We start from the raw sequence: 20,478 nt of genomic DNA, 5'->3' as shown, positions 1-20,478 counted from the left end.
GAAGATGTTTCAAAGACTGAAGTGCTGAACAGAATTGAATTTGTGTCCTTCCATTAACTCACTCCTAGCGATTGTGAAGGTTTTGATAACAGAATAAAGCATTGATTAGACTATTGAGCGAGTTGTTTCATCTTAATGAGTGTTTTTATTTGACTTTGAAGCCCTTGTGTTGCTTTAGTTTCAGTTTTATTCTTGGACGAAGGCATTCTTTTTTTTTCGCACAGCGTCGGCCCAGACATTCTCAATCTGCAGAGTGGCGAAATCTCAGTTTATTGTCTTTGAACCAAACACAGTGTCTTTGTACTTTTGTATAGTGCTTTTTAGTATGAGCGAGTGGGCGAGCGAATGCGAGAGAGAGTAATTTCGGTTTCTTTTTTCCTATTGTGCCGTCGTTCCATCTTGTTACATTTCCATCTTCTCACTTTGCCAGTGAGAGTGAACTAATGCCTCAGACCTCCCTAATGAATCTGTGAGCAATTTCTTGCTTATTTCCATGCGTTTGCCTGAAGTAGACTTCAAGGCTTCAATGCAAGCATTCTTTCTAGATCGTATGTTTGAAGACCTATACATCACACAACCATATACGCATGTACTGGCGCAGCAGGACAAGACACATTGACCCACTTAACAGATCTTCCTTATAGCTAACACACCCTCTGTGCATATACAGTACACATACATAAAACATCTGCTTGTCCCTTGCGGATATGTGCGACTGTGCACAAACACGTTGAGGGATCTTTTTTTTCCTTCCTCCTTATCAAACTCTGATCAACACAGCATCATATGAAATTATAATTACAGTGGCGTTCCGCTTCCCACTGTTCCCTTCACTAGCACGCGCACTTTCCCACAGCTTCAAGCCCACATAACGTTTCCCACTGTGCCTCAAAAACAGACATCACTAGTCGCTCAGGGGAGCTTCATCAATCCCACAAAGAGAAAAGGGAAGACGCAAACACTGCAGCCCACATGCAGAGAGCTGCTGTCCCCTAAACATGCCTTAATTAACTTGTCTTTGTGTGAATTTGCGTAAGGGTCTGCATGACTGTGATCTCCTGGTAACCTTTCTGAAATCATCACAGCGGTCTTTGTTATCCTCTCTTCTCTTATTTTTTAACTTTTTCCTCACTTTGTCGTTTTGACCAACCTGCATAATGCAAAGCATTTCTGCTGAGAAGACCAGCAGAGGGTATTTTTTTGGATTCCGGTGTGTAGGTTATGCTAGTTGACCAGAATAACTAGCCTGAATTCTCCGATATGGCACAGGATGTCAACATGACGCTAGATTGACGTTGTACCCCAATTTCGTGGGACTTTGAATTTTGCGTGGAAATTAAAATTGGGGTGACGCCAGAACACAACGTTTTTTTTGTTTTTTTCCAATGCAACCTGAAAGCAACCAAATATCAACGTCTAATGATGTTACAGCCAGAGATGGGAAGTGTTTATAATACATGTATTTCAAATAGGTATTTTAAATACAACATTTGTCATTTGTTTTTGATAGGGCTGATGAAAATCGCCTAATATTTTGTATCAAAATACTTTAGTGTCATACAAACGCACCCTCTGATTGGTGCTTTGGATGTTATTGACTTTTCCATAGAAAAAAAAAAATCTTAGGAGAAAGAGTATACTGTACAAATAATAGTAGTTTTAGTTGGATTGCTGATGCCAAATGTTTGTCGTTAAAACAAACGGCATAAAAGTAAGTCCTACAGTATTCCTACAATACTTCATTGCTTTTTTCAAATGCCAGAAGTTGATCAGTAGGTCTTCTGTTTATTTAATGAAAAGGAAAAATGTAAGCCTTAAGATTTCACAACATATGAAACACAAATATTTAATAATCAAAACTCCTAATACAGTTTTTACTTTGAGTATTGAAGAGTTCAACAGAAAAAAGCTAGATTTCTGAAAAATTCTGTAAACAAAATAATTAAATTAACTATTTAACACCCTTTTAAAACATTAGGAGATTGAAACTTGATTGTACAGAGATCATGGCAATTGTACTGGCCACATTTGCTATCAAACATTGTTTACTTAACTCAGTTTAATGGGGAAGGGGTTGTTTGAATATGTCTAATTCATGTCTAAATGTCATGGTCCTATCGTAAAAGTATTTTCTAGTATTTTTAAAATACAAAATACAGTATTTTATTCGGATACACATTGTGATTGCTGTATTTTCTAGTTTATTTTATTAGACCTACAATTAAGGTATTTGGTATTTTATTTAAATATAAATCCCAATTTTGTGCAATGCTGCTTGTAGCTTGACTTTGTGTGGACGTTACCACTATGATGTCTATCAGATGTTTTGGTTGCTATACTGTACGTGAGGAGTAAATGTCAGTATGAGGAATACTGTAAATGTCAATATGATGTTGGCTTAAGATATTGGATGAATTTTGGTCACCCAACATCACAGCTTAAATCTAACCTAATATTAATGTCTTATGGCATGTGCCTGCTGGGCTTGTTCAACAAGCTTTGCTCTATAGTCTCATGAAAAGCCTATAGAAATTACACGAAAATGCGACTCTGGACCACAATACAAGTCATAAGTGTAAAGTTTTGGTTATGCATCATATGAAAGCTGAATAAATAAGAATTTTATTGTTTGGTTTGCTAACATAAACTATATTTGATCGAGAGACAACAACTTATAGATCTGGAATCTGAAGATTAAAAAAAAAAAAATAGAGAAAATCGGCTTTAAAATTGTTTAAATGAAGTTCTACCAAAAAGATCAGGGAAATAATTATATTGAATTGCATTTATTGATGAGTATTATTTGACAAAAGTATCATTCAACAAAGCATAGGATTAACAAAGTATAGGATTGACAAAAGTGGAGGCCCCGTCCTGTCCGTAGCTTGAATTGAAAGCTTTTTGATCCAGCTATGACTGCCGAGGACAAAGGCAGGGGTGAAGCCTTACCCCAGACAGGGGCAACCTTGTGGTGGTGGGGAGGATGGTGCGTGAACATATGCATTGGTACCTGAAACCAAAAGAATGAATTGAATGAACAGCTTATACTGTACATTCCTTGACCCTTGGCTATTGGTTGGAACTAACTGTGATGAGTGACGTGGCATTATTCCTTGTGTGTTGTGGCTGTTGTTTGGAACTGATCGTAGAACTAACGCTAAAAGCTACATTTCTTAACATTACTTATTTACAATAGGACATTTCCCCATTTCCTCATTTCTACACTGTAAAAAAAATCCATAATTTTAAGGTTTATTTCCGGCAGCTGGGGAATTAAATCTAAGGAAATTTCTGTAATTTAACGACCATTATTTTACTTTTTTTCGGCACCCCAGCTGCCGGATATAAACTGTAAAATTACAGATTTTTTTTACAATGTACAGTGTTGAAGTCAGAATTATTAGCTGCTCTTTGATTTTTTTTCTTTTTTTACATTTTTTCCAAATGATTTTTAATAGAGCAAGGACATTTTCACAGTATGTCTGATAATATTTTTTTTCTTCTGGAGAAAGTCTTATTTGTTTTATTTTGGCTAGAATAAAAAAAAAAATCTAAAACATTTTAAGGTCAAAATTATAAGGTTAATAATTCAGGGGGGCTAAAAATTCTGACTTCAACTACATGACCTTTACGTAATGTTCTAATGATTTTTGGAATAAAATAAAAACCAATCATTTTGACTCATACAATGTACAGTATTTTTACAGATTCCCAAAAATATGAAACATGGATTTTTTTTTGGTCCAGGATCAAAACTGTAAAAAATAATAATACTGATACACTAATATGTTTTAGTAAATGTTAAAATGTCATTATTAAGTTTTTATTCTTCACACAAAAGTTGTGATTTTTAAGGATTCTATGTTGAACTTAAATGTGAATGTAATTAAAATTTTTAAAAAGTTTTTAATTACATCAATGTAATATTTTAATATTTATATTATTAACTGTTTAAAAGTATTAAATTAAATCCTCATTAAATAATTATATCATCATTTTCTTTTTATGATTATTTTTAATTTTTGTGCAATAAATGTTACTATGGCTAACAAGGACAAATTCAAGGACAAGGACATGACTTAAAGGTAAGATTTTCTGTGCTTGCTTTTCACACAAAGAGACTGTGTGTCATCTGAAAACCTGGGGATACAGTGAAAGAGTTGCAAAGAATGCTTTTATGATAGTTTTGTCTGCTTTTATTTTCCTTTTTATCAACCCATTGACCTTTGGCTATTGTATAAGGACAAAAAGCCAGCCTGAACATTTGCTAACCTTTTTTTTTTTGTTACACAGAAAAAATAAAGCAAAACGGGTTTGGAAGGACATTCGGTTGAGCAAAAACTGACAGGATTTTCATCTCTTTAAAGTACCTATTTGACAGTCTGAACTCAGAGTCTTTGCCTCCCTCCCATTTTCCCTCCAACCCTCCGTCTGTGTATCCGCGGATGATGCCACGATAACGCCCAGGTATATTGGAGAAAGCAAAAACATGTCACACAACAGAAAACAAAACATTGGCGTGGGAGATAGCGAGACATGGGCAAAATAAAAGCTGGAGAAAGGTAGAGATTGGAAGGGGGTCCGAGGAAATGAAACATTAAATTGTGGCTGTGGTTAAAGAGACTCCAGAGCATTTCGGGGGATATGCGTTCTGCCCTTCGCTGTGGCAAAACAATCTCCCACTGGTTTGGCCTGCGAGTATGTCTGTATGCTAGCATGTGAAATGGATGCTAGGAGGATGTCAGGAAGGAGGGATGCTGTCTTGGGGAAGGACCAGGCGAGAGTTTGCTAGGGAGAAAGTGATTTCGAGAAAGCTGCTCTCAGATATCAAATGAATGTGCAATTGTGCCTCTGCCTGAGGCGGCCAGCAAGGACAAGACAGAGACAGAGAGAGCAGCATTACAACCTGACCTGGCTAATGAAATATGCTTTTCTCTCTTTGTATCTTTTTCTTTTCTATCTGTATTCTGGTTTTTCTTCACATTTATGGATTTGGTTGTCTTGTAGCAGTGCTGCACTCATTTTAAAAGTGCCATAAAGTGCATTGATTCAGTATATTAAAATGTTCTCCGATATCTACATAGTAGGTGTGTTGCTTAGGTGATTTAATACTTTAAAAATATCTAGGAATGGTTATATATGATCATTCATAACAACAGAAATTATACCTTGAACGAAAAAGTGGATTTGACCATATTTGGAATGGTCATGAATATTAATCAGCTCTGCTCTGATGCTCAGCTTGTTTCTGCGCCTGCTGTCCCTCTAGATAACGCTTAATTTACCAAAGTAAAATATGATCATGTCTTGATTTTTAATGATTTAATTAGGAAAGTAAGGTCTGACTTTGCTCTCAACCTATATAATGTATAGTATAGAATATAAAGTCATGGTGCGGTGGAAAAAGAATGAATATTGTGTATAACTCCCATGAGTTTGGAGGACTGCATCCATACATCTCTACAATGACTCAAATAACTTATTAATGAAGTCATCTGGAATGGCAAAGTAAGCATTCTTGCAAGACTCCTCTTTGGATTCATTTTCAATGACTCTTCCTTGATTTTACCCCCGACATGTTCAATATTGTTCATCTCTGGTGATTGGGCTGGCCAATCCTGGAGCACCTTGACCTTCTTAGGGGGGTGGTTGATATAACGTACAAGTGTTTGGTTGGAAGCTTGATTCCATGGCTCCACCTTTGGCTCCATCAGGTCCTTCTGCACATGAGCAGGCTCCAATTTCAGCAGGTTTCTTTTTTTTTTTTTTTTGCAACAGATTGTGCCTTTCATGAGGCGTTTTGCAATTAAAGCTCTAATAGAAAAAGGCGCTGTTGCAACATCCATATTTTTTTTACTGCTTTTGGTGTACGTACAGCATCTGTCCATGTATATTAGCAATGTATAAACAACAATGTAAAGGTGTGACATAGTTCTTCGTCTTTAGCCTCCCCACCTCTCTCGTTCTCAAAATAAAAGTCCTTATTTTGTCTTAAAATAAGGGAAGCATTATCATTGTTGTAATCTCAATAGGAAATATTGTGGCCAATCAAATGCAGCAGTTGCCATGCATATTAATGAACCTGTGTGCAATGTATCGATCTCTGGTTTATTCTGATTATTTGGATTTGTACTGTATGAGAATGAGGAAACAGTTGTGTTTGAGGCTCAATGTATGAATTTTCCAAGTACTGAACTCTTATTTTTCAACCATTCCTACCCTGATTTACATTCTATGTCACCTGAAACAGAGAAAACATCAGTATTTTTAAAACTCTCTACTTCAAAGGTGATGTTAAAATCAAAACTCTGATTCCCCCAGTTTGATGCAGAGACAATGATAAGTAAGCTAGTAATTGGTTGATTGATTTTCGGCACATATATACAAGTAGTCTTATGACCAGACCAACACAACAACATCGAATAGTTCAAAGGATTGGAGAGTTCAAAATGCACAGTGTTATTTTGATGTATCTAGTCTATTGTGTTCGCCTACTTAAGAAACATTGCCATAGGAAAGGATGCTCACAGGAATGTGAAGTGAAGGAACAAGAAGAAAAATAAAGTTTTAAAGTACCCTCATGAAAACAGACCAGGACAGAGATGTGAGTGAGGATTAGGGAAGTGTAGTCCAGTGGAATAATTCATGAGGTATTCTTCATTAAAACAAGTCACCAGTTTGGAAGAATGGTGTTTGTTGTCTTATTCACATTACGAGAGCTGAATAAAACAACACAACAAACTCACAACACAGTGCTTGGATTAAAAGGAGACTTTGCCACAGAACTTCTTGGTTTGCATGCTCTAATATGCCAGTGTTTAGTAGCATAGTTTCTGCACAGTATAGTTTTAAATAGTTTTTTTTTTTTTTTTTTTTTTTTTTGGTTATACAAAATCTAACAAAAGAGCTGGGTCAGTTTGCCTTTCTGTGTGAAGTTTGGATGTTCTTCCAGTGTTCATGTGGGTTTCCTCTGGATGGTCCAGTTTCCCCCACAGTCCAAAGACTTGTGGTATAGGTTAATTAAATAAACTAAATTGGCTGTAGTGTGTGTGTGTGTGTGTGTGTGTGTGTGTGTGTGTGTGTGTGTGTGTGTGTGTGTGTGTGTGTGTGTGTGTGTGTGTGTGTGTGTGTGAGAGTGTGAGGGTTTTCCAGTACTGGTTTGGGGCTGGAAGGGCATCCGCTGTGTAAAACATTTGCTGGATAAGTTAGCGGTTCATTCTGCTGTGGTGATCCCTGATGAAAAAGGGACTAAGCTGAAGGAAAAAGAACCAAAGTTTAACCTAATATTTTAGCCACTTTGATAAATGATCATAAATGTAATTTAATTTAACTTAAAAATTTAAGGCAGTGGATTTTTTTTTTATATAACACAGTATAACATAGTTCGGTCTAGCTAAGCATTGTATATCATTGAACTGCATGTTCATAAGCTGTATACTTCAATTAGATTTTTTTTTTTTTTACTCAATCTTTTTATTTCTATTATTTTGGGTTTATTTTCAAGAATCCAACAGTTTGGTTGAATGTAGAAATTTGATACCCTACTGAATGCTGTGTGGCACAACTGTGTTATAAAATAGTCTAAATAATACAAGCCACTTTGTTTGAGAGTTGATATTAAAAAAAAAACAGTTAAAAAGCACTGAGGCTCAATCCCAATCCCTATTTTTGTACCCCTTCCCCTTTCCTTTCTCCTTGGCTGTTGAAATACGACTACAACACCTGCGCATGTCATCATATTTCATCAATGCGATCTCGTTTCATATGAGATCGACAATGGTTATTGCTGTAGTTATTTCAGTTGCATTCTTTTTTGGTATTTATTTTCAGAAAATAACAGATGGCATAAATCATGTTATCATAACGATATAATGTGGCAATAAGATCGTAACTGTACTGTGCATTTACACTGTAGCCATATTCACCTATGTAAGCACACAAAAACAACATTAACATTATACCAGACACTGTAAAAAGGTCATTCCTAATCACCAGACTTTTCTGACAGGGCATTTGAGTGTCATCGAGAGACATCGATGTGAAAGTATGTTGCGGGACTACAATACATTATTGTGTTATTATGGATTATAGAATTTGGAATTTAATAGATTTTTTTAATCATTATTTTTAAGAAAAAAGGTAAAATGCTGTTATGAATGTATTAAAACATGTTTGTTTGTTGTAATAGTTCATAATAAAGACAAAAAAAAAAACAAATTTTTGCATCTTCTGTCTTTCGTGTACAGCCATGCACCCCTTGGTTTCGAGTTTGGTCCTGAAAAATCACAGTTTTAAGGGCTATCTAGCCTTTACCCTTAGCCTTACACTCTTTTTTTTTTGTTTGTTTTTTGCTTGTTCAAACTACTTATTTAAAATGAGCTGAAACAGCACAATTCTTGAGATTTCATTGGGACAGCTTAATTTTTTTAAATTCAATCCACATAAATTTGTTAAAAGTGTTTAGATAACTTAATCAATTTGTGTGGGGACAACATAAATGAATTGTGTGGAACTCTGCATTTTTTTTACAGTGTACACCTTCAAGCTAAACAGAATTGGAACACCCCCACCCCAATGAGTGGTAGGCGTAAGAGGAAGGGCTAAGGGGTAGAATTGGGATTAGGCCTAAATTACACTGAAAAGCATTTGCACAACTGCAGTGTAACCGGTCAATGGCAGACTGCACCTTCAATGAATCAAAAAGCATATACTGTAGCAATGTGTTTATTTGACAAACATCCAGCAATGGACTTGAAATCCCATCAGCAGATTTAGCCCTTCTTCTTTGTTTTGTTTTGTTATTTGCTGTTAGATTTTGTGCTAACACTTTTATTAGAGTGTTCTCTTAACATTTTCAATGCCTGCTGATTAAATGTACTGTAGTAGTTCTTGAATATGATTATTATGTTAGGGTATGCAGTAGGGTTGATTGATCTAGAATATAGTGAAACATAATAAGGCATAAATATGGGCCTTTATAAATTCAGCTTTTATATATACAGCCACAGCCATATCACCCTGCAGCCCAAGACTGGTTACTCACTTAAGCTAAGCAGAGCTGAGCCTGGTCAGTACGTAGTTGGGAGACCACATGTGAAAACTAGGGTACTGTTGGAAGTGGTGTTAGAGAGGCCAGCAGGGGGCGCTCAACCTGTGTACTGTGTGAGTCCTAATGCCCCAGTAAAATTGAAGGGGCCACTACAAACGAGGTGCTGACTCTCTGTGGTCATTAAAAACCCCATGGCACTTCTTGTAACGAGTAGGGGTGTTACCCCGGTGTCCTGGCCAAAGTCCCTCAATCGGCCCTTACGATCATAGCCTTCCAATCATTCCCATCAACTGAATCGGCTCTATCACGGTCTCTCCACTCCACCTATAGCTGGTGTGTGGTGAGTGAGTGTACTGGCGCCAATGTCCTGTGGCTGCCAGCACATCATCAAAGTGGATGCTGCGCACTAGTGGTGGTGTAGAGAGACCCCCCTCATGATTAATTACACATATGAATTAGTGTATATAAAAATGTTATATATGCAAGATACATTTCAAAATATTGCAATAAAGGGCCTTTATGAAATTATTTCAACCATTAGAATTGCTAATATGTGTATCTATATCTTCAAATATATTGCCATGTGTGAACAAATAAATAAAATTATAGCGAATATATTTGAATATATGTATGCACAAATTATATCACTGCATTTGAAATGACATTGAGCGAATGACAATTAACGGCAGTCTTCATAAACATGCATAAAATCTCATTTATATTCATGACATGTCAAATCTTGATTATAAAGTTTTCATGCATCTTTCGAGCGTCCCCTTCAAGTAAAGTGTTACTCAAAGTCTTAATATACAGTAGTATAAAATTGCATAGTGCAGTTTAGGAAATCTATACCATCGTAAAACACAATTTACTAGTGTACGGCTTGGCATATAGTGCAGTACATCAATGTTTCACAATATCTCTGTTGTCAGAGCTCTCTAAGGTCTTCTTGAAAGAGTAATAGCAGACGTCTGTCAACTAGCTGTGTGTTAAAATGCTAAAAAGCTGATTGAGGGAAAGTGCCTCCAGCATCTCACAACTAGCTCTGGCAGATTAATGGATGCTCTCATCAGCATCAGATTATCCCCTCAACAGCGTCAAGAGTGCTCCAACCGCCAAAGTACACGCGCCGATCTTATCTGCCATTCTGTACAACCACAGTGAGGGAATTGTCTACAACAGAGCCTGCGTGTAAACACAATAACGGGATTTTTTTCTGCATGTGATTCCAGGTCATGTAAATTTCTCTCTCCCAGTATGAATATGTATGGAGCCCAGGCTATGATTAGGGAGCGCTGAGATCTCATGTAAGATTTATTGAGCATGGGAAGGACAAATACAGCATGTTCCTCATGAAATATGTACGTGACATCTCAATATGCATGTGTCTGCGTGGACGCGTGTCTGTGTGCATGTCTTATTAAGTCACGCCACTCTAAAAGTCACTGACCAGTATGGCAATTGTTTGCTGCTGCTCATGTAGAATTAATCCATAGTTGTGGGCTATCCTACAGATTTATGCTTTATAATTATAGTGGGCCAAGTCATGCACAAGTATTAAGTCTCTTGAGGTGTCTGGGTCTCCTCATGGCTTGTGTCTCATTTTGTGAGCCAACTAACAACAGTTGTTTGTTCCCCTCTTTTTCCCCTGCTCTGTTGGCCATCCCAATAGCCCACTCCCTCTGCTCGTAATGCTCCACACCCATCACGAAGCATTTTTTTATTTTATTTTAAATTGAGGAAGACTTGAACTGAAAGAGGTGGGTTTCATGGCCCTTTGATATACTGTATGCTGACACTGCTTTACCAGCAGACATTCAACTGACTATAAAAACTTTGGAACTGCATGTCAACTTAGACCAACCCTAACCCCAACCTCACAGTCTACTAAAACTGGTGAATTGGCCCAGCACTCTGATATATGGTTCTGAAGCACTCCTGGCATTCCAAGCTCAAATCTTGGCTCGTAGACCCTTACCGATCCCACCCCCCTCTCTCTCACACTTTACTTCCTGTCTGTCACATCCCCGGCTCGTTCCTGCTCACCCAATCATCGTTCTTCCTCACAAACCACCTCCATCCAATCACGTGAACCCTCACCAGCATTATAATTACCTGCACCTGTTCCCCCTCATCAAATGACACTATAAAAGCCTACCCTATCCTTTCAGTCATCGGCCGGTATTGAAGTCAGATGGTTGTCTTCATCTTCGTTCCTTCGTCTTTCCCTCTTCTTCCATGAGACTTATGAGTCTTCGAATCCTACAAACTGATCAAAGGAAGTGTATATTCTTATATGATGTTTACTAGAAGATCTACCATCTATCTGATAAACTGTGTGTCTGTATACTCACCCACGGATGTTCCGTATGTGCCTTCGGATCCTTCACACTGATCAAGGGAAGTACTTACACTTATATAGTGTGTACTAGAAGATCTGCTATTGACTTGATGAACTGTGTGTATGTATACTCACCTGCTGATGTTCCCATGAACGAACAGTATGTGAGATTAATAACATCAGATGTTTACATTACCATGCTGTGGAAGAAGATCACTAACAGCATTAGACCACTCTTTTACTTCCTCACTTTGATTAAGTGACTTTGTTTTGAATAAAATTGATAAACGACAACTATCCTTGTCTACCAGCGTGACATTGTCAAGCTACTGTCCTGTCAAATAAAGGCAAAAGTGGCAAAAAATATAATCTTAAGCTAAATAAAACTCTTTTCCAAGTGTTGGTTGTGGCTTAAAGGGTAAAACATATGCTAAGTTGGCGGTTCAATCCACTGTGGTGACACCAGATTTATATAGGGACTAATGAATGAATAAAACTAATGAGAATCAGTTGCCATATAGTTTCAATGTAACTTATAATCAACAAAATGTGTTAAATAAAGTGATACAATGTTTTTTTTCCATTCTCAAGTGGAGGGTGTTTAAGTAATCACAGAATTAAAATGGTTTGTGTGAAAGATATCTTTTCAGTGGATGCAAATATCTAAATTTGCCTCTATTGGAATGGTAATTAACATTCAGTTTGTTTTTCCATTTATATTCATGCGGGCATGTGATGTTTCTGTTTGTGTCTCCAGTAAAGGAGCTCAACAGCGAGAGCACTTACTCTCCATTTATTAATCATGGTGGAATGAATGAATAATGAGCAAATAGCCTCTCATATTGGACAATGACCGGAAAGTATTATGGTTTGCTCAAAGGCTGCAATGTTAAGCAATGTATGTAATTACTTATGACTTCTTTCAGAATTGTTTGTACATTGGAATGCATGAGGTCTGGTTTCACTGTCAAATAGTTTTTAGCCGACTGTTTAAGAATGTGTAACTAACAGGAGTATGAAAGTCTTTATCAAGTTTTCCATTACAGTTCTGAATTGCATCATGGGACCTTGATCTCTGCTCTGGTGTCTTTTGATGTTGAAAATTCAAATCTACAGTTTTGAAGAGGTAGGTTTCATTGACATTTTTGTTGGACTAATATAATTTTTATGAAATAACATATAGAGAAAAAAGTCTGGAAAATAACAGAACATCCACTGACAGTTTATTACAAGGTTTTTGTACTGTAATATACAACACCAACCCAGACAGTATATCACTTGTTAATTTTTTTAAGATAAAGTGAATAGTCAGTATTTCCAATAACACATGCATGGTTTAAAGACAAAAAAAGGGGTTTAAGCATGAAACAACAATGTTTAGAATGTGATTGAACATATTGGCCTCTGTTTAAATGATCTAGATGCAAAGTTTAAAACACATGGCACAAAAGCATTAAGTGTGTGTCGGAATCCACACTCTACATTCTGCGCTCCGTCATGGCACATTTGCTATTTACATGGTAGACTTTGTGAGTGGAAAAACTGTATGCCTCTCTAGCGAGAAAACAGTTCAACAAACCATCTGCAGCAGGAGGATAAAGAACAAGCCTCCTCCATTCGGCCTCTTTCTCTTTACTTTACTCCTGTACTTTCGTGGATTAGGAAATGGTGTTGTATGCACTCCACTGAACAGATCCACTAGCCTACATATTTCATTTATTTTGTTAAGCACAAAGATTTGTTTCAAAACTAAATTCAGTTCTAATTTCCATCAATTGAATAAATGAACATTAATACCGAAGTTTAGTCAAAAAAACTTGTTGTATCCAAACACATGTCCTATTCTTATGCCCCATATGGTGATGCATACGTCTCCAAAACTCGACATGTGAACAAATCTAAACTTGTTTTGATTAAAACAAATATAAATATGCATATACTAAATAACACTGCTAATAACAACATTAAACAAATAGTCATGAATAAACTGAAAAAAGTCCCCCAGAATGAGGCATGGAGGAATTGTTTTTATATTTATATACAACATTTTTGTAACATTTTAATCGTTTTAAAACCCATTTTAAACCAATACATCCTGTGTATTAAGTAATGTGTAGCAATGTGCAGTAGTCGCTTAAATAACGCGCTCTGCGTTGGACTTTAGACCAGCTTTTAGGTGATTAAGGGCACAGTGTATTTCAGTTCCTAAAAATAGCAAGGTGCCAACAATGTGTCTTAACACACCTCCATTTTACCAGCACACCCATGAGTCCACAAAGTGGTGCAAATGGATTTGGTATTTAAATAACATGGCGCAAAACGTGAAAATTAGAGCTGCGCTGGTCTGAAAATAACAAATCGCACCAAACACATCTTGCGCCTTATTGCACCATGGTGTATGATAGGGCCCCATGACTTATGACTTACACTGCAAAAAATGCTTTTCTTACTTAGATTTTTTGTCTTGTTTCTAGTCCAAATATCTAAAAATTCCTAAATCAAGAAGAATTTTCCAGACAACCAAAACATATTTTCTTGTGTTGAGAAATAATATGCTAATATTAAGTGTTTTTCCTTAAAACAAGTAAAATAATCTGCCAGTAGGGTAAGAAAAATAATCTTACATCGAAAGAAAAAACAAGATTAATTTGCTTACGCCATTGGCAGATTATTTTTCTTGTTTTAAGGAAAAACTCACTTAATATTGGCATATTATTTCTCAAAACAAGACAATATGTTTTGCTTGTCTAGAAAATGCTTCTTGATATAAGAAATTTTAAATACTTAGACTAGAAACAAGACAAAAAATCTAAGCAAGACAAGCATTTTTTGCAGTGTAAAAAAAATTCATTTTGTTATTTAGCTAGTTGTTTGCTTCCTTGCTTACAAATTCTCATTACTTTCAACTTGCAATTGATGTAATCAATACAAATCTTTCTCCACTTAAAGCCACTTGTTACATAAATCTATTTCAGATGAGATATATGTTTAAGACACTTTAAGTGTCATTTCGTATACACATTCGCTTGCTAGTATAAATAAATGTATTTGTCTTAACAATTTCTGAACATTATGCATGCAAATTAGTTGTACAAATACATTTTATCATCTGTTATATTACAGTGCCTCTGAGGTGACTGTTTGTACCTTATTCCTTTGAATAATTCAACCACAATATGTTTTCTCAAAGAGAAACAGTATTTCTCACTGCAGCTTTCCCCCTTTTACTCTTTTCATTTTACAAGTAGGCTTTTGTGCTTTCTTGTTCATTGACAAATGGTGTATCTTGAGCCAGTACACCTTCTGCGTTAACTCTGAAAATGTGGACTCAAGTTCCCTCCAGATTGTCCCACAGGTCACATTTGAAGGTGAATTCAAAGTTTTCTTTCCAAGTTACAGTAAAGCTGAAACCTTTCTCAAACCACAGCAATCCTAGTAGCAATTTACTGTTTAATTGCAATTTCAGCCTTGGCTGACCGGCTGTGGCCCTACATATGGATTTGAGGCTGAGGAGCTGAAGTCTATCATCAGTTAACCACACTGTCTGCTCTGCGCCGAATGTGTGTGTGTGGAGGTAGAGGAGAGCCCTTAGATACTGGATAATATGCTCTTCTGCTGCCTGAAAGCACTGCTGCTTTTAGGCTCAAAATTAGAGTGCTCAACTGCCAAACATGCATCCGTGGTCTCAAACCACCACAGAAACAGACTGGTTACATTTATACGCTCTCAAGAGCCTCTCGGTGCAGGCCAACAAAACACTGGATGCCACAAAGGGGAGCGAAACTCATTTGAAACATCTTATTTTGTGCGTAGATGTGTCTCACTCTGTTCCTCTAGGAGCCCTGAGGGAAACGGTAGTTTGGACACACTGAACGTATTCTTTTCAAACGCGAAACCTCTCTTAGATCTGCAGAATTTGGCTCCGGCCACGGATTTGAATTCCCACAGACGGTGGTAATTATGTTAAGTGGTATTTGTATCTGTGCTCTCTTTTTTCTCTGCCTCTTACTGTCTCTCTTTCGGGTTTTTTTTTTTTTGCTGTGGAAGGCCTGTGCTGCAGGTGTTTTGGGGCCGGCGGAGAGTTTGCAGAATGAATCAGAGGTTTATTAAACAGCAGCCAAAAACAGAGATGAGATGAGAAGCCAACTGAAAAGAAGCAAGCGAAGGGAAGATGAGATGAAAGAATCTGGAACGCAGGTTTGCAAAGCTTTTGGCAGCTGGTTGTGACATTTGCATTAGCAGACTTTTTTATTTGAAGGAAGGGGGTCCGAAGGAAATCAGGGAAAATGAGATTAATAAAATGAATCCATTTGATCCTGCAGCTTGAAGATTTCTGTATTTACATTACAAAAGGGTTTCTATCAATCCTCATGTTTTTCTGCCGTAAACGTATCATCCATCACTTGGCACAAAATGGAAGGTTCAGCTCCATCTCAGCCAAAGTCTTAAACGGATTGCAAATCAAATTTTCCCGCTTAGTCAGCGTATAACTACAAAATATAACGTAAACTCTTTTAATAAACTAAAACTTTCAAATTGAGGGCAAAATCGCTAAGGGTGGGGTATACACGACTAACAAAAACGTGCTAAGAATGTTTTGATAACATTTCTATTGTATTTTGAAAATGTTATTTCTAGACGTTCTTTGAACGTTGAAAATATTTTTTTTTCTACGACATGCAAACAATACATTTTATCATTCTGCAAACATATGGGATTTACTTTTAAATGTTCATTCTGATACAGAAACAATTCTGACTAAAGGATTTCAGAAACATGCTAATGTTTTAAAAACAGTACTTAAAAAATACAAATAGTTTTGAAAAACGTCCTGTTTATATTTCTGGAGATAATTTTAATAGTTTTAAATACGTTTCAAAAACTTTCTAATTTAAAAAAAAATATGTTTACAAATTATGTTCAGGTCACTTAAATGTTTAAAACATTTTATTCTAGTTTATGTGAGTATCATCAAAAATATTCAACATAGGCTCATTATTGATACCTGTATCGCTGTATACATTTCTGGAGATCACAAAATACATCCCAGGAGGTACAGTATTTTTTTTTTTTTGTCAGTTTTTGTTTTTGCAAATCCACCAGAGGCTGCTGTGTATACGCTTTTTGAGATCTCAAATTTCTATCGCGACCCACCTGCCTCCTTCCCTAAACCCAACCGATAGTGTTTTCAAAAGCAATCCAGAAAAGGAAAAGCCCTCTCCTGACTCTCCTAACCTTGTTTCAGATCTGACCATGTTCTCACCCTGTTATTTACTTGATTGAAACAATCTACATTGTAAACGAGCTATATAAGTAAACATGAATTTAGTTTACATGTATTTTTTTGCCTTTTGTCTTTGTTTTATCTGTTCTCTGGAACCGTTCTTTACCGGACTCTTCACGGTTGTTCCGGTCAACTCCGCTTTGTGTCTAAAGTTCGCGACATGGCTAGCTACTGGGCAAACTAGTAACAGCAGAAAAGCCGTCCACACAGAGGTAAGCAGTAAGCTAGTAGCATAAAAATAAAAGCCGTCTGCATTCATTTTAAAGATTAAATGCAGCCATATGTAGCTCTGGCTACATACTTCGCACTCTCCAAAAATCTATACGGGGCTACGTTTTCACAATGAGCCTGTGTTGAAAATATTCTTAGCACATTTTGTAACCAGAAATGAGTTTGTAGTTACCATGGTATAAAATTGTAAAAAAATAAAATTAAAAAGATGAATGGGATGTCTAGTATTTTCTAATAATTCAACGCTCTAAATTTAATTATTCTGCTCATACTATGATATAAATACCTAATGATATTGTTTTTCAAAGGCATTTATCAGTTTTTTCACCTACCTGGAGCTACTTTAGCTCCTATTTTTGCTTTTTAATTTCCCTAAAAATAGTTTATCTGCCAGAATCAAGCATTCAGCAGCCCTTTACTATTGTCACAAACGCTCACTCCACAAACACACAGATCCAAGCTTATGCTAAAGATGTACCCCTATATACATTTTTGGAGAGCGCCAAATACATCCCAGGAGCTTTGTTTTTTGTAGTTTTTGTTTTGTTTTCGCAAATTTGCCAGAGGCTGTTGTGTATGCTTTTTCAGATCTCAAACTGTCCATTTGTGCCAACTGTTCTCACATAAAAACACTGAAGGCTGCTGTTGACTAACTGACTGATTGATTGGACAACCGATCGATCCCCCCACTCTTCCATAAACCCGACCAATAGTATTTTAAAAAGCAACGATTGAGCAGCGCTAATTCACTTCCCTAAACCTAACTGCAGTGTTTTGAAAATCCAGAATCCGGAAAAAAAGCCTTAGTCTGTTTTTTACCATGTTTTCAGAACTTACCACATTCTCACCGTGTTATTTACTTGTTTATTTATTTTGTTATTTTTTTTTTACTTACCTTCTTTCTGGAACCGTTCTTCACTGGACTCAAACCTCGTTGTTGTGGTCAACTCTGCTCTGCATTTTAAGTCCGCCGACATACATGTTGAACTACTGGTAACAGTGGAAAAGCTGTCCACACAGAGGTAAGCTGTCAGCTGGTAAGCGAGAAAAGGAACAGCAACATACCGCTCCATAGCATTCATTTTAAAGATAAAATGCAGCCATATATAACTCCAGCTACAGAATTTGCGATCTCCAGAAGCGTATATAGGGCTACGTTTTCAGAATGAGTCTATGTTGCACAGATCGCAGGAGTTATCAAAAAACACATATTTCTTTACAAGAATACAAATTACAAAAGGCACTTACAACAGGAACTAAACCATAAACCACAGGTAAGACATGGACATGTAAGAACACCGGACAGAACAAAACAAACTCAGAGGTATAAATACACAAGACATGATTGAACTGAATACATACTGAACAAATTGAACTTAACATTGATAAAATTGCGGGAAAAAACTAAACAAAAGGAATCACATGATGTAAACATAAGCACATGGAACAAACACATGGGAATTACATGACATAAATACAAAATGAACACAACATATGCGCACCAGATTAGACAACTATAAGCTTAGTTAATGCAGATTTCAACATTTTTCAATCATTTTTAATGCTATTGTATAGTTTTACCATTCCTACAATACAGATGACATTTCAGATATGCTTAAAATTTAGTCAAACCCTAATCCTAAGTATGAACAATGATAATGTTAACACAAAGCACCACAAATGATCATCTAGAACTGTATAATTTGAATCCTCACATGTCCCTTTTAAGGAAAAACTTAAATGGCTATGAAGAAGATGGATTCCTTTAAATGTTTTCATTCTCCTTAAACTACTTAATAAGCAGTGAATTGACATATTCATGATTTATCTCTTTTAATGATAGCCAAAAGCAGCTCTTGGCTCTAGTGACACTGCCTGCGGGCCTCAGAGATCACTGTCAGACCTCTTGTCTAAAAGAAGCCATAGCATTTGTGCTGATAAGTGTCTGCATTGTGGATTTAGTCATTTAGCACACACTGTTATCCACAGTGATTTGCGGTGGGCCGGTTAAAGGCCATTTTATCTGACTCACTGAAGGAAACAACTGTGATGGAGCAGAATTTTAGTAGATATTAGTAACTTTTCTTGCTTACTGTGTTCAACAACTTTCGTATTCAGGTTTATGTGATGAGTTTGTTGTTAACAAGCACATTCTTTAGACTTTATAGTCCGAGGCAAAAGTATGTGAAATTTGTATTATTTTTTTAAAATGTTTCTTGTGTTTTTAAAGAAGACAATATTTTTTAGAAACACATTTTTTTACCATAATAGTTTTAATAACTAACGTCTAATAACATATTTAATTATACTTTGCTACAATGAGAGTGCATAACTTATTTTGAAGATACTAGTTTTCAGCTAAAAGTGCAATTTAAACTTAACTAGTCAAGTCATTGGACAACAGTGGTTTGTTCTGTGGCCCATCAGAAAAAAAAAGAAAAAGCAATTTCAGTTTTCCAGAAGGAAAACATACTTTGAATATTTGACATACTTTAAAAATGCCATTGTGCTGTTAAACATCACTTAGGATGTTTAAAATTTGAAAAATCATAAACATTTCACAGGAGGGCTAATAGTTTTGTGTTCAATGTATATTATAGTAGGTAGATATGTAGGTAATCATTTCTGTTTTTACATGTTTGTGCAGGTGGCTGTTTACTTTATACCCACAGTTCAACCTGTTTACTGGTGAACAATATTGTTATTTACTGTAGTAATCAACTGAGGAAACATTTAACTTATCCGCTAGTTTTATTAGTGCATCATTAAACTCTATCATACACCCGATGCAATAAACCTATTTTCAGACCAGCGCAAGCCTAATTTTCTCGTTTTGCACCACATTGTTTAAATACTGAATTTATTTGGACCACTTTTTGGCCTTATGGGTGTTCCGGTCTAAAGGAGATGTGTTAAAGCGCATTGTTGGCGTGTTGCTATTTCTAACAAAAATAGGCCGTGCAATTGAGCAGCGGAAAGCTGGTCTACAGTCCAGCACAGAGCACGTTAATTGTGTGCCTCGCTTACACATTGCTTAAAACACACAGGATGTACAGCAATACACAAATATCTTCACAAATGAAAAAATAAAGGATTAAAATATTACAAAAATATTATTTATTACATTAAAAAAAACACTGCCTCCATGTCTTCTTAATCTCTTAACGGCTCTTTCAGTTTAGTCATGACACTTTGCTTTTGTATAATGTTTTTATTATTAGTAGTATTATTTATTACATGCCTATTTATATTTGTTTGTAATAAAAAATAAATAAAAGATTAGATTAGTTCTCCTACTTAGTCCTGGTTTTGGAGACATCTGCATAACCATATGGGGCATAGGAATAGGATGTGTGTTTGGATATAACTCAGTTTTTTGACCACACTCTATAGTTATTGTTAATTTATTAGTTTGCTGGATATTAGACTTTAATTTAGAAATATTTTTGAAACAATTCTTTGCGCTTAACAAAGAAAGTTAAATATATAGACTGACGGATGTCTTTAGTAGATTGAGTACAACATTGTTTCCTTATCCACGAAAGGAAAGAAGTAAAGAGAAAGCAAAGAGGC

The 20,478-nt window shown here is 36.1% G+C and overlaps 1 long non-coding RNA gene across 2 annotated transcripts in view; it reads left to right on the top strand.

Moving 5' to 3' along the window:
• Positions 1–19,332, top strand: part of LOC147846710 (uncharacterized) — a 156,515-nt gene extending 137,183 nt beyond the window's left edge. For both annotated transcript variants that reach the window (XR_015476365.1, XR_015476377.1), the window contains 3 exons: positions 15,438–15,587; positions 16,827–16,886; positions 17,872–19,332. This is a non-coding gene — a long non-coding RNA (uncharacterized LOC147846710). The remainder of the gene's footprint in view (positions 1–15,437; positions 15,588–16,826; positions 16,887–17,871) is intronic.
• Positions 19,333–20,478: the final 1,146 nt, after the last annotated feature.

This window comes from Danio rerio, chromosome 1, assembly GCF_052040795.2.
Source record: "Danio rerio strain M-AB ecotype USA chromosome 1, GRCz13ab, whole genome shotgun sequence".
NCBI lineage: Eukaryota > Metazoa > Chordata > Actinopteri > Cypriniformes > Danionidae > Danio > Danio rerio.
The sequence above is the reverse complement of the archived record's forward strand: the minus strand, read 5'-3'. Positions and strand labels throughout refer to the sequence as shown.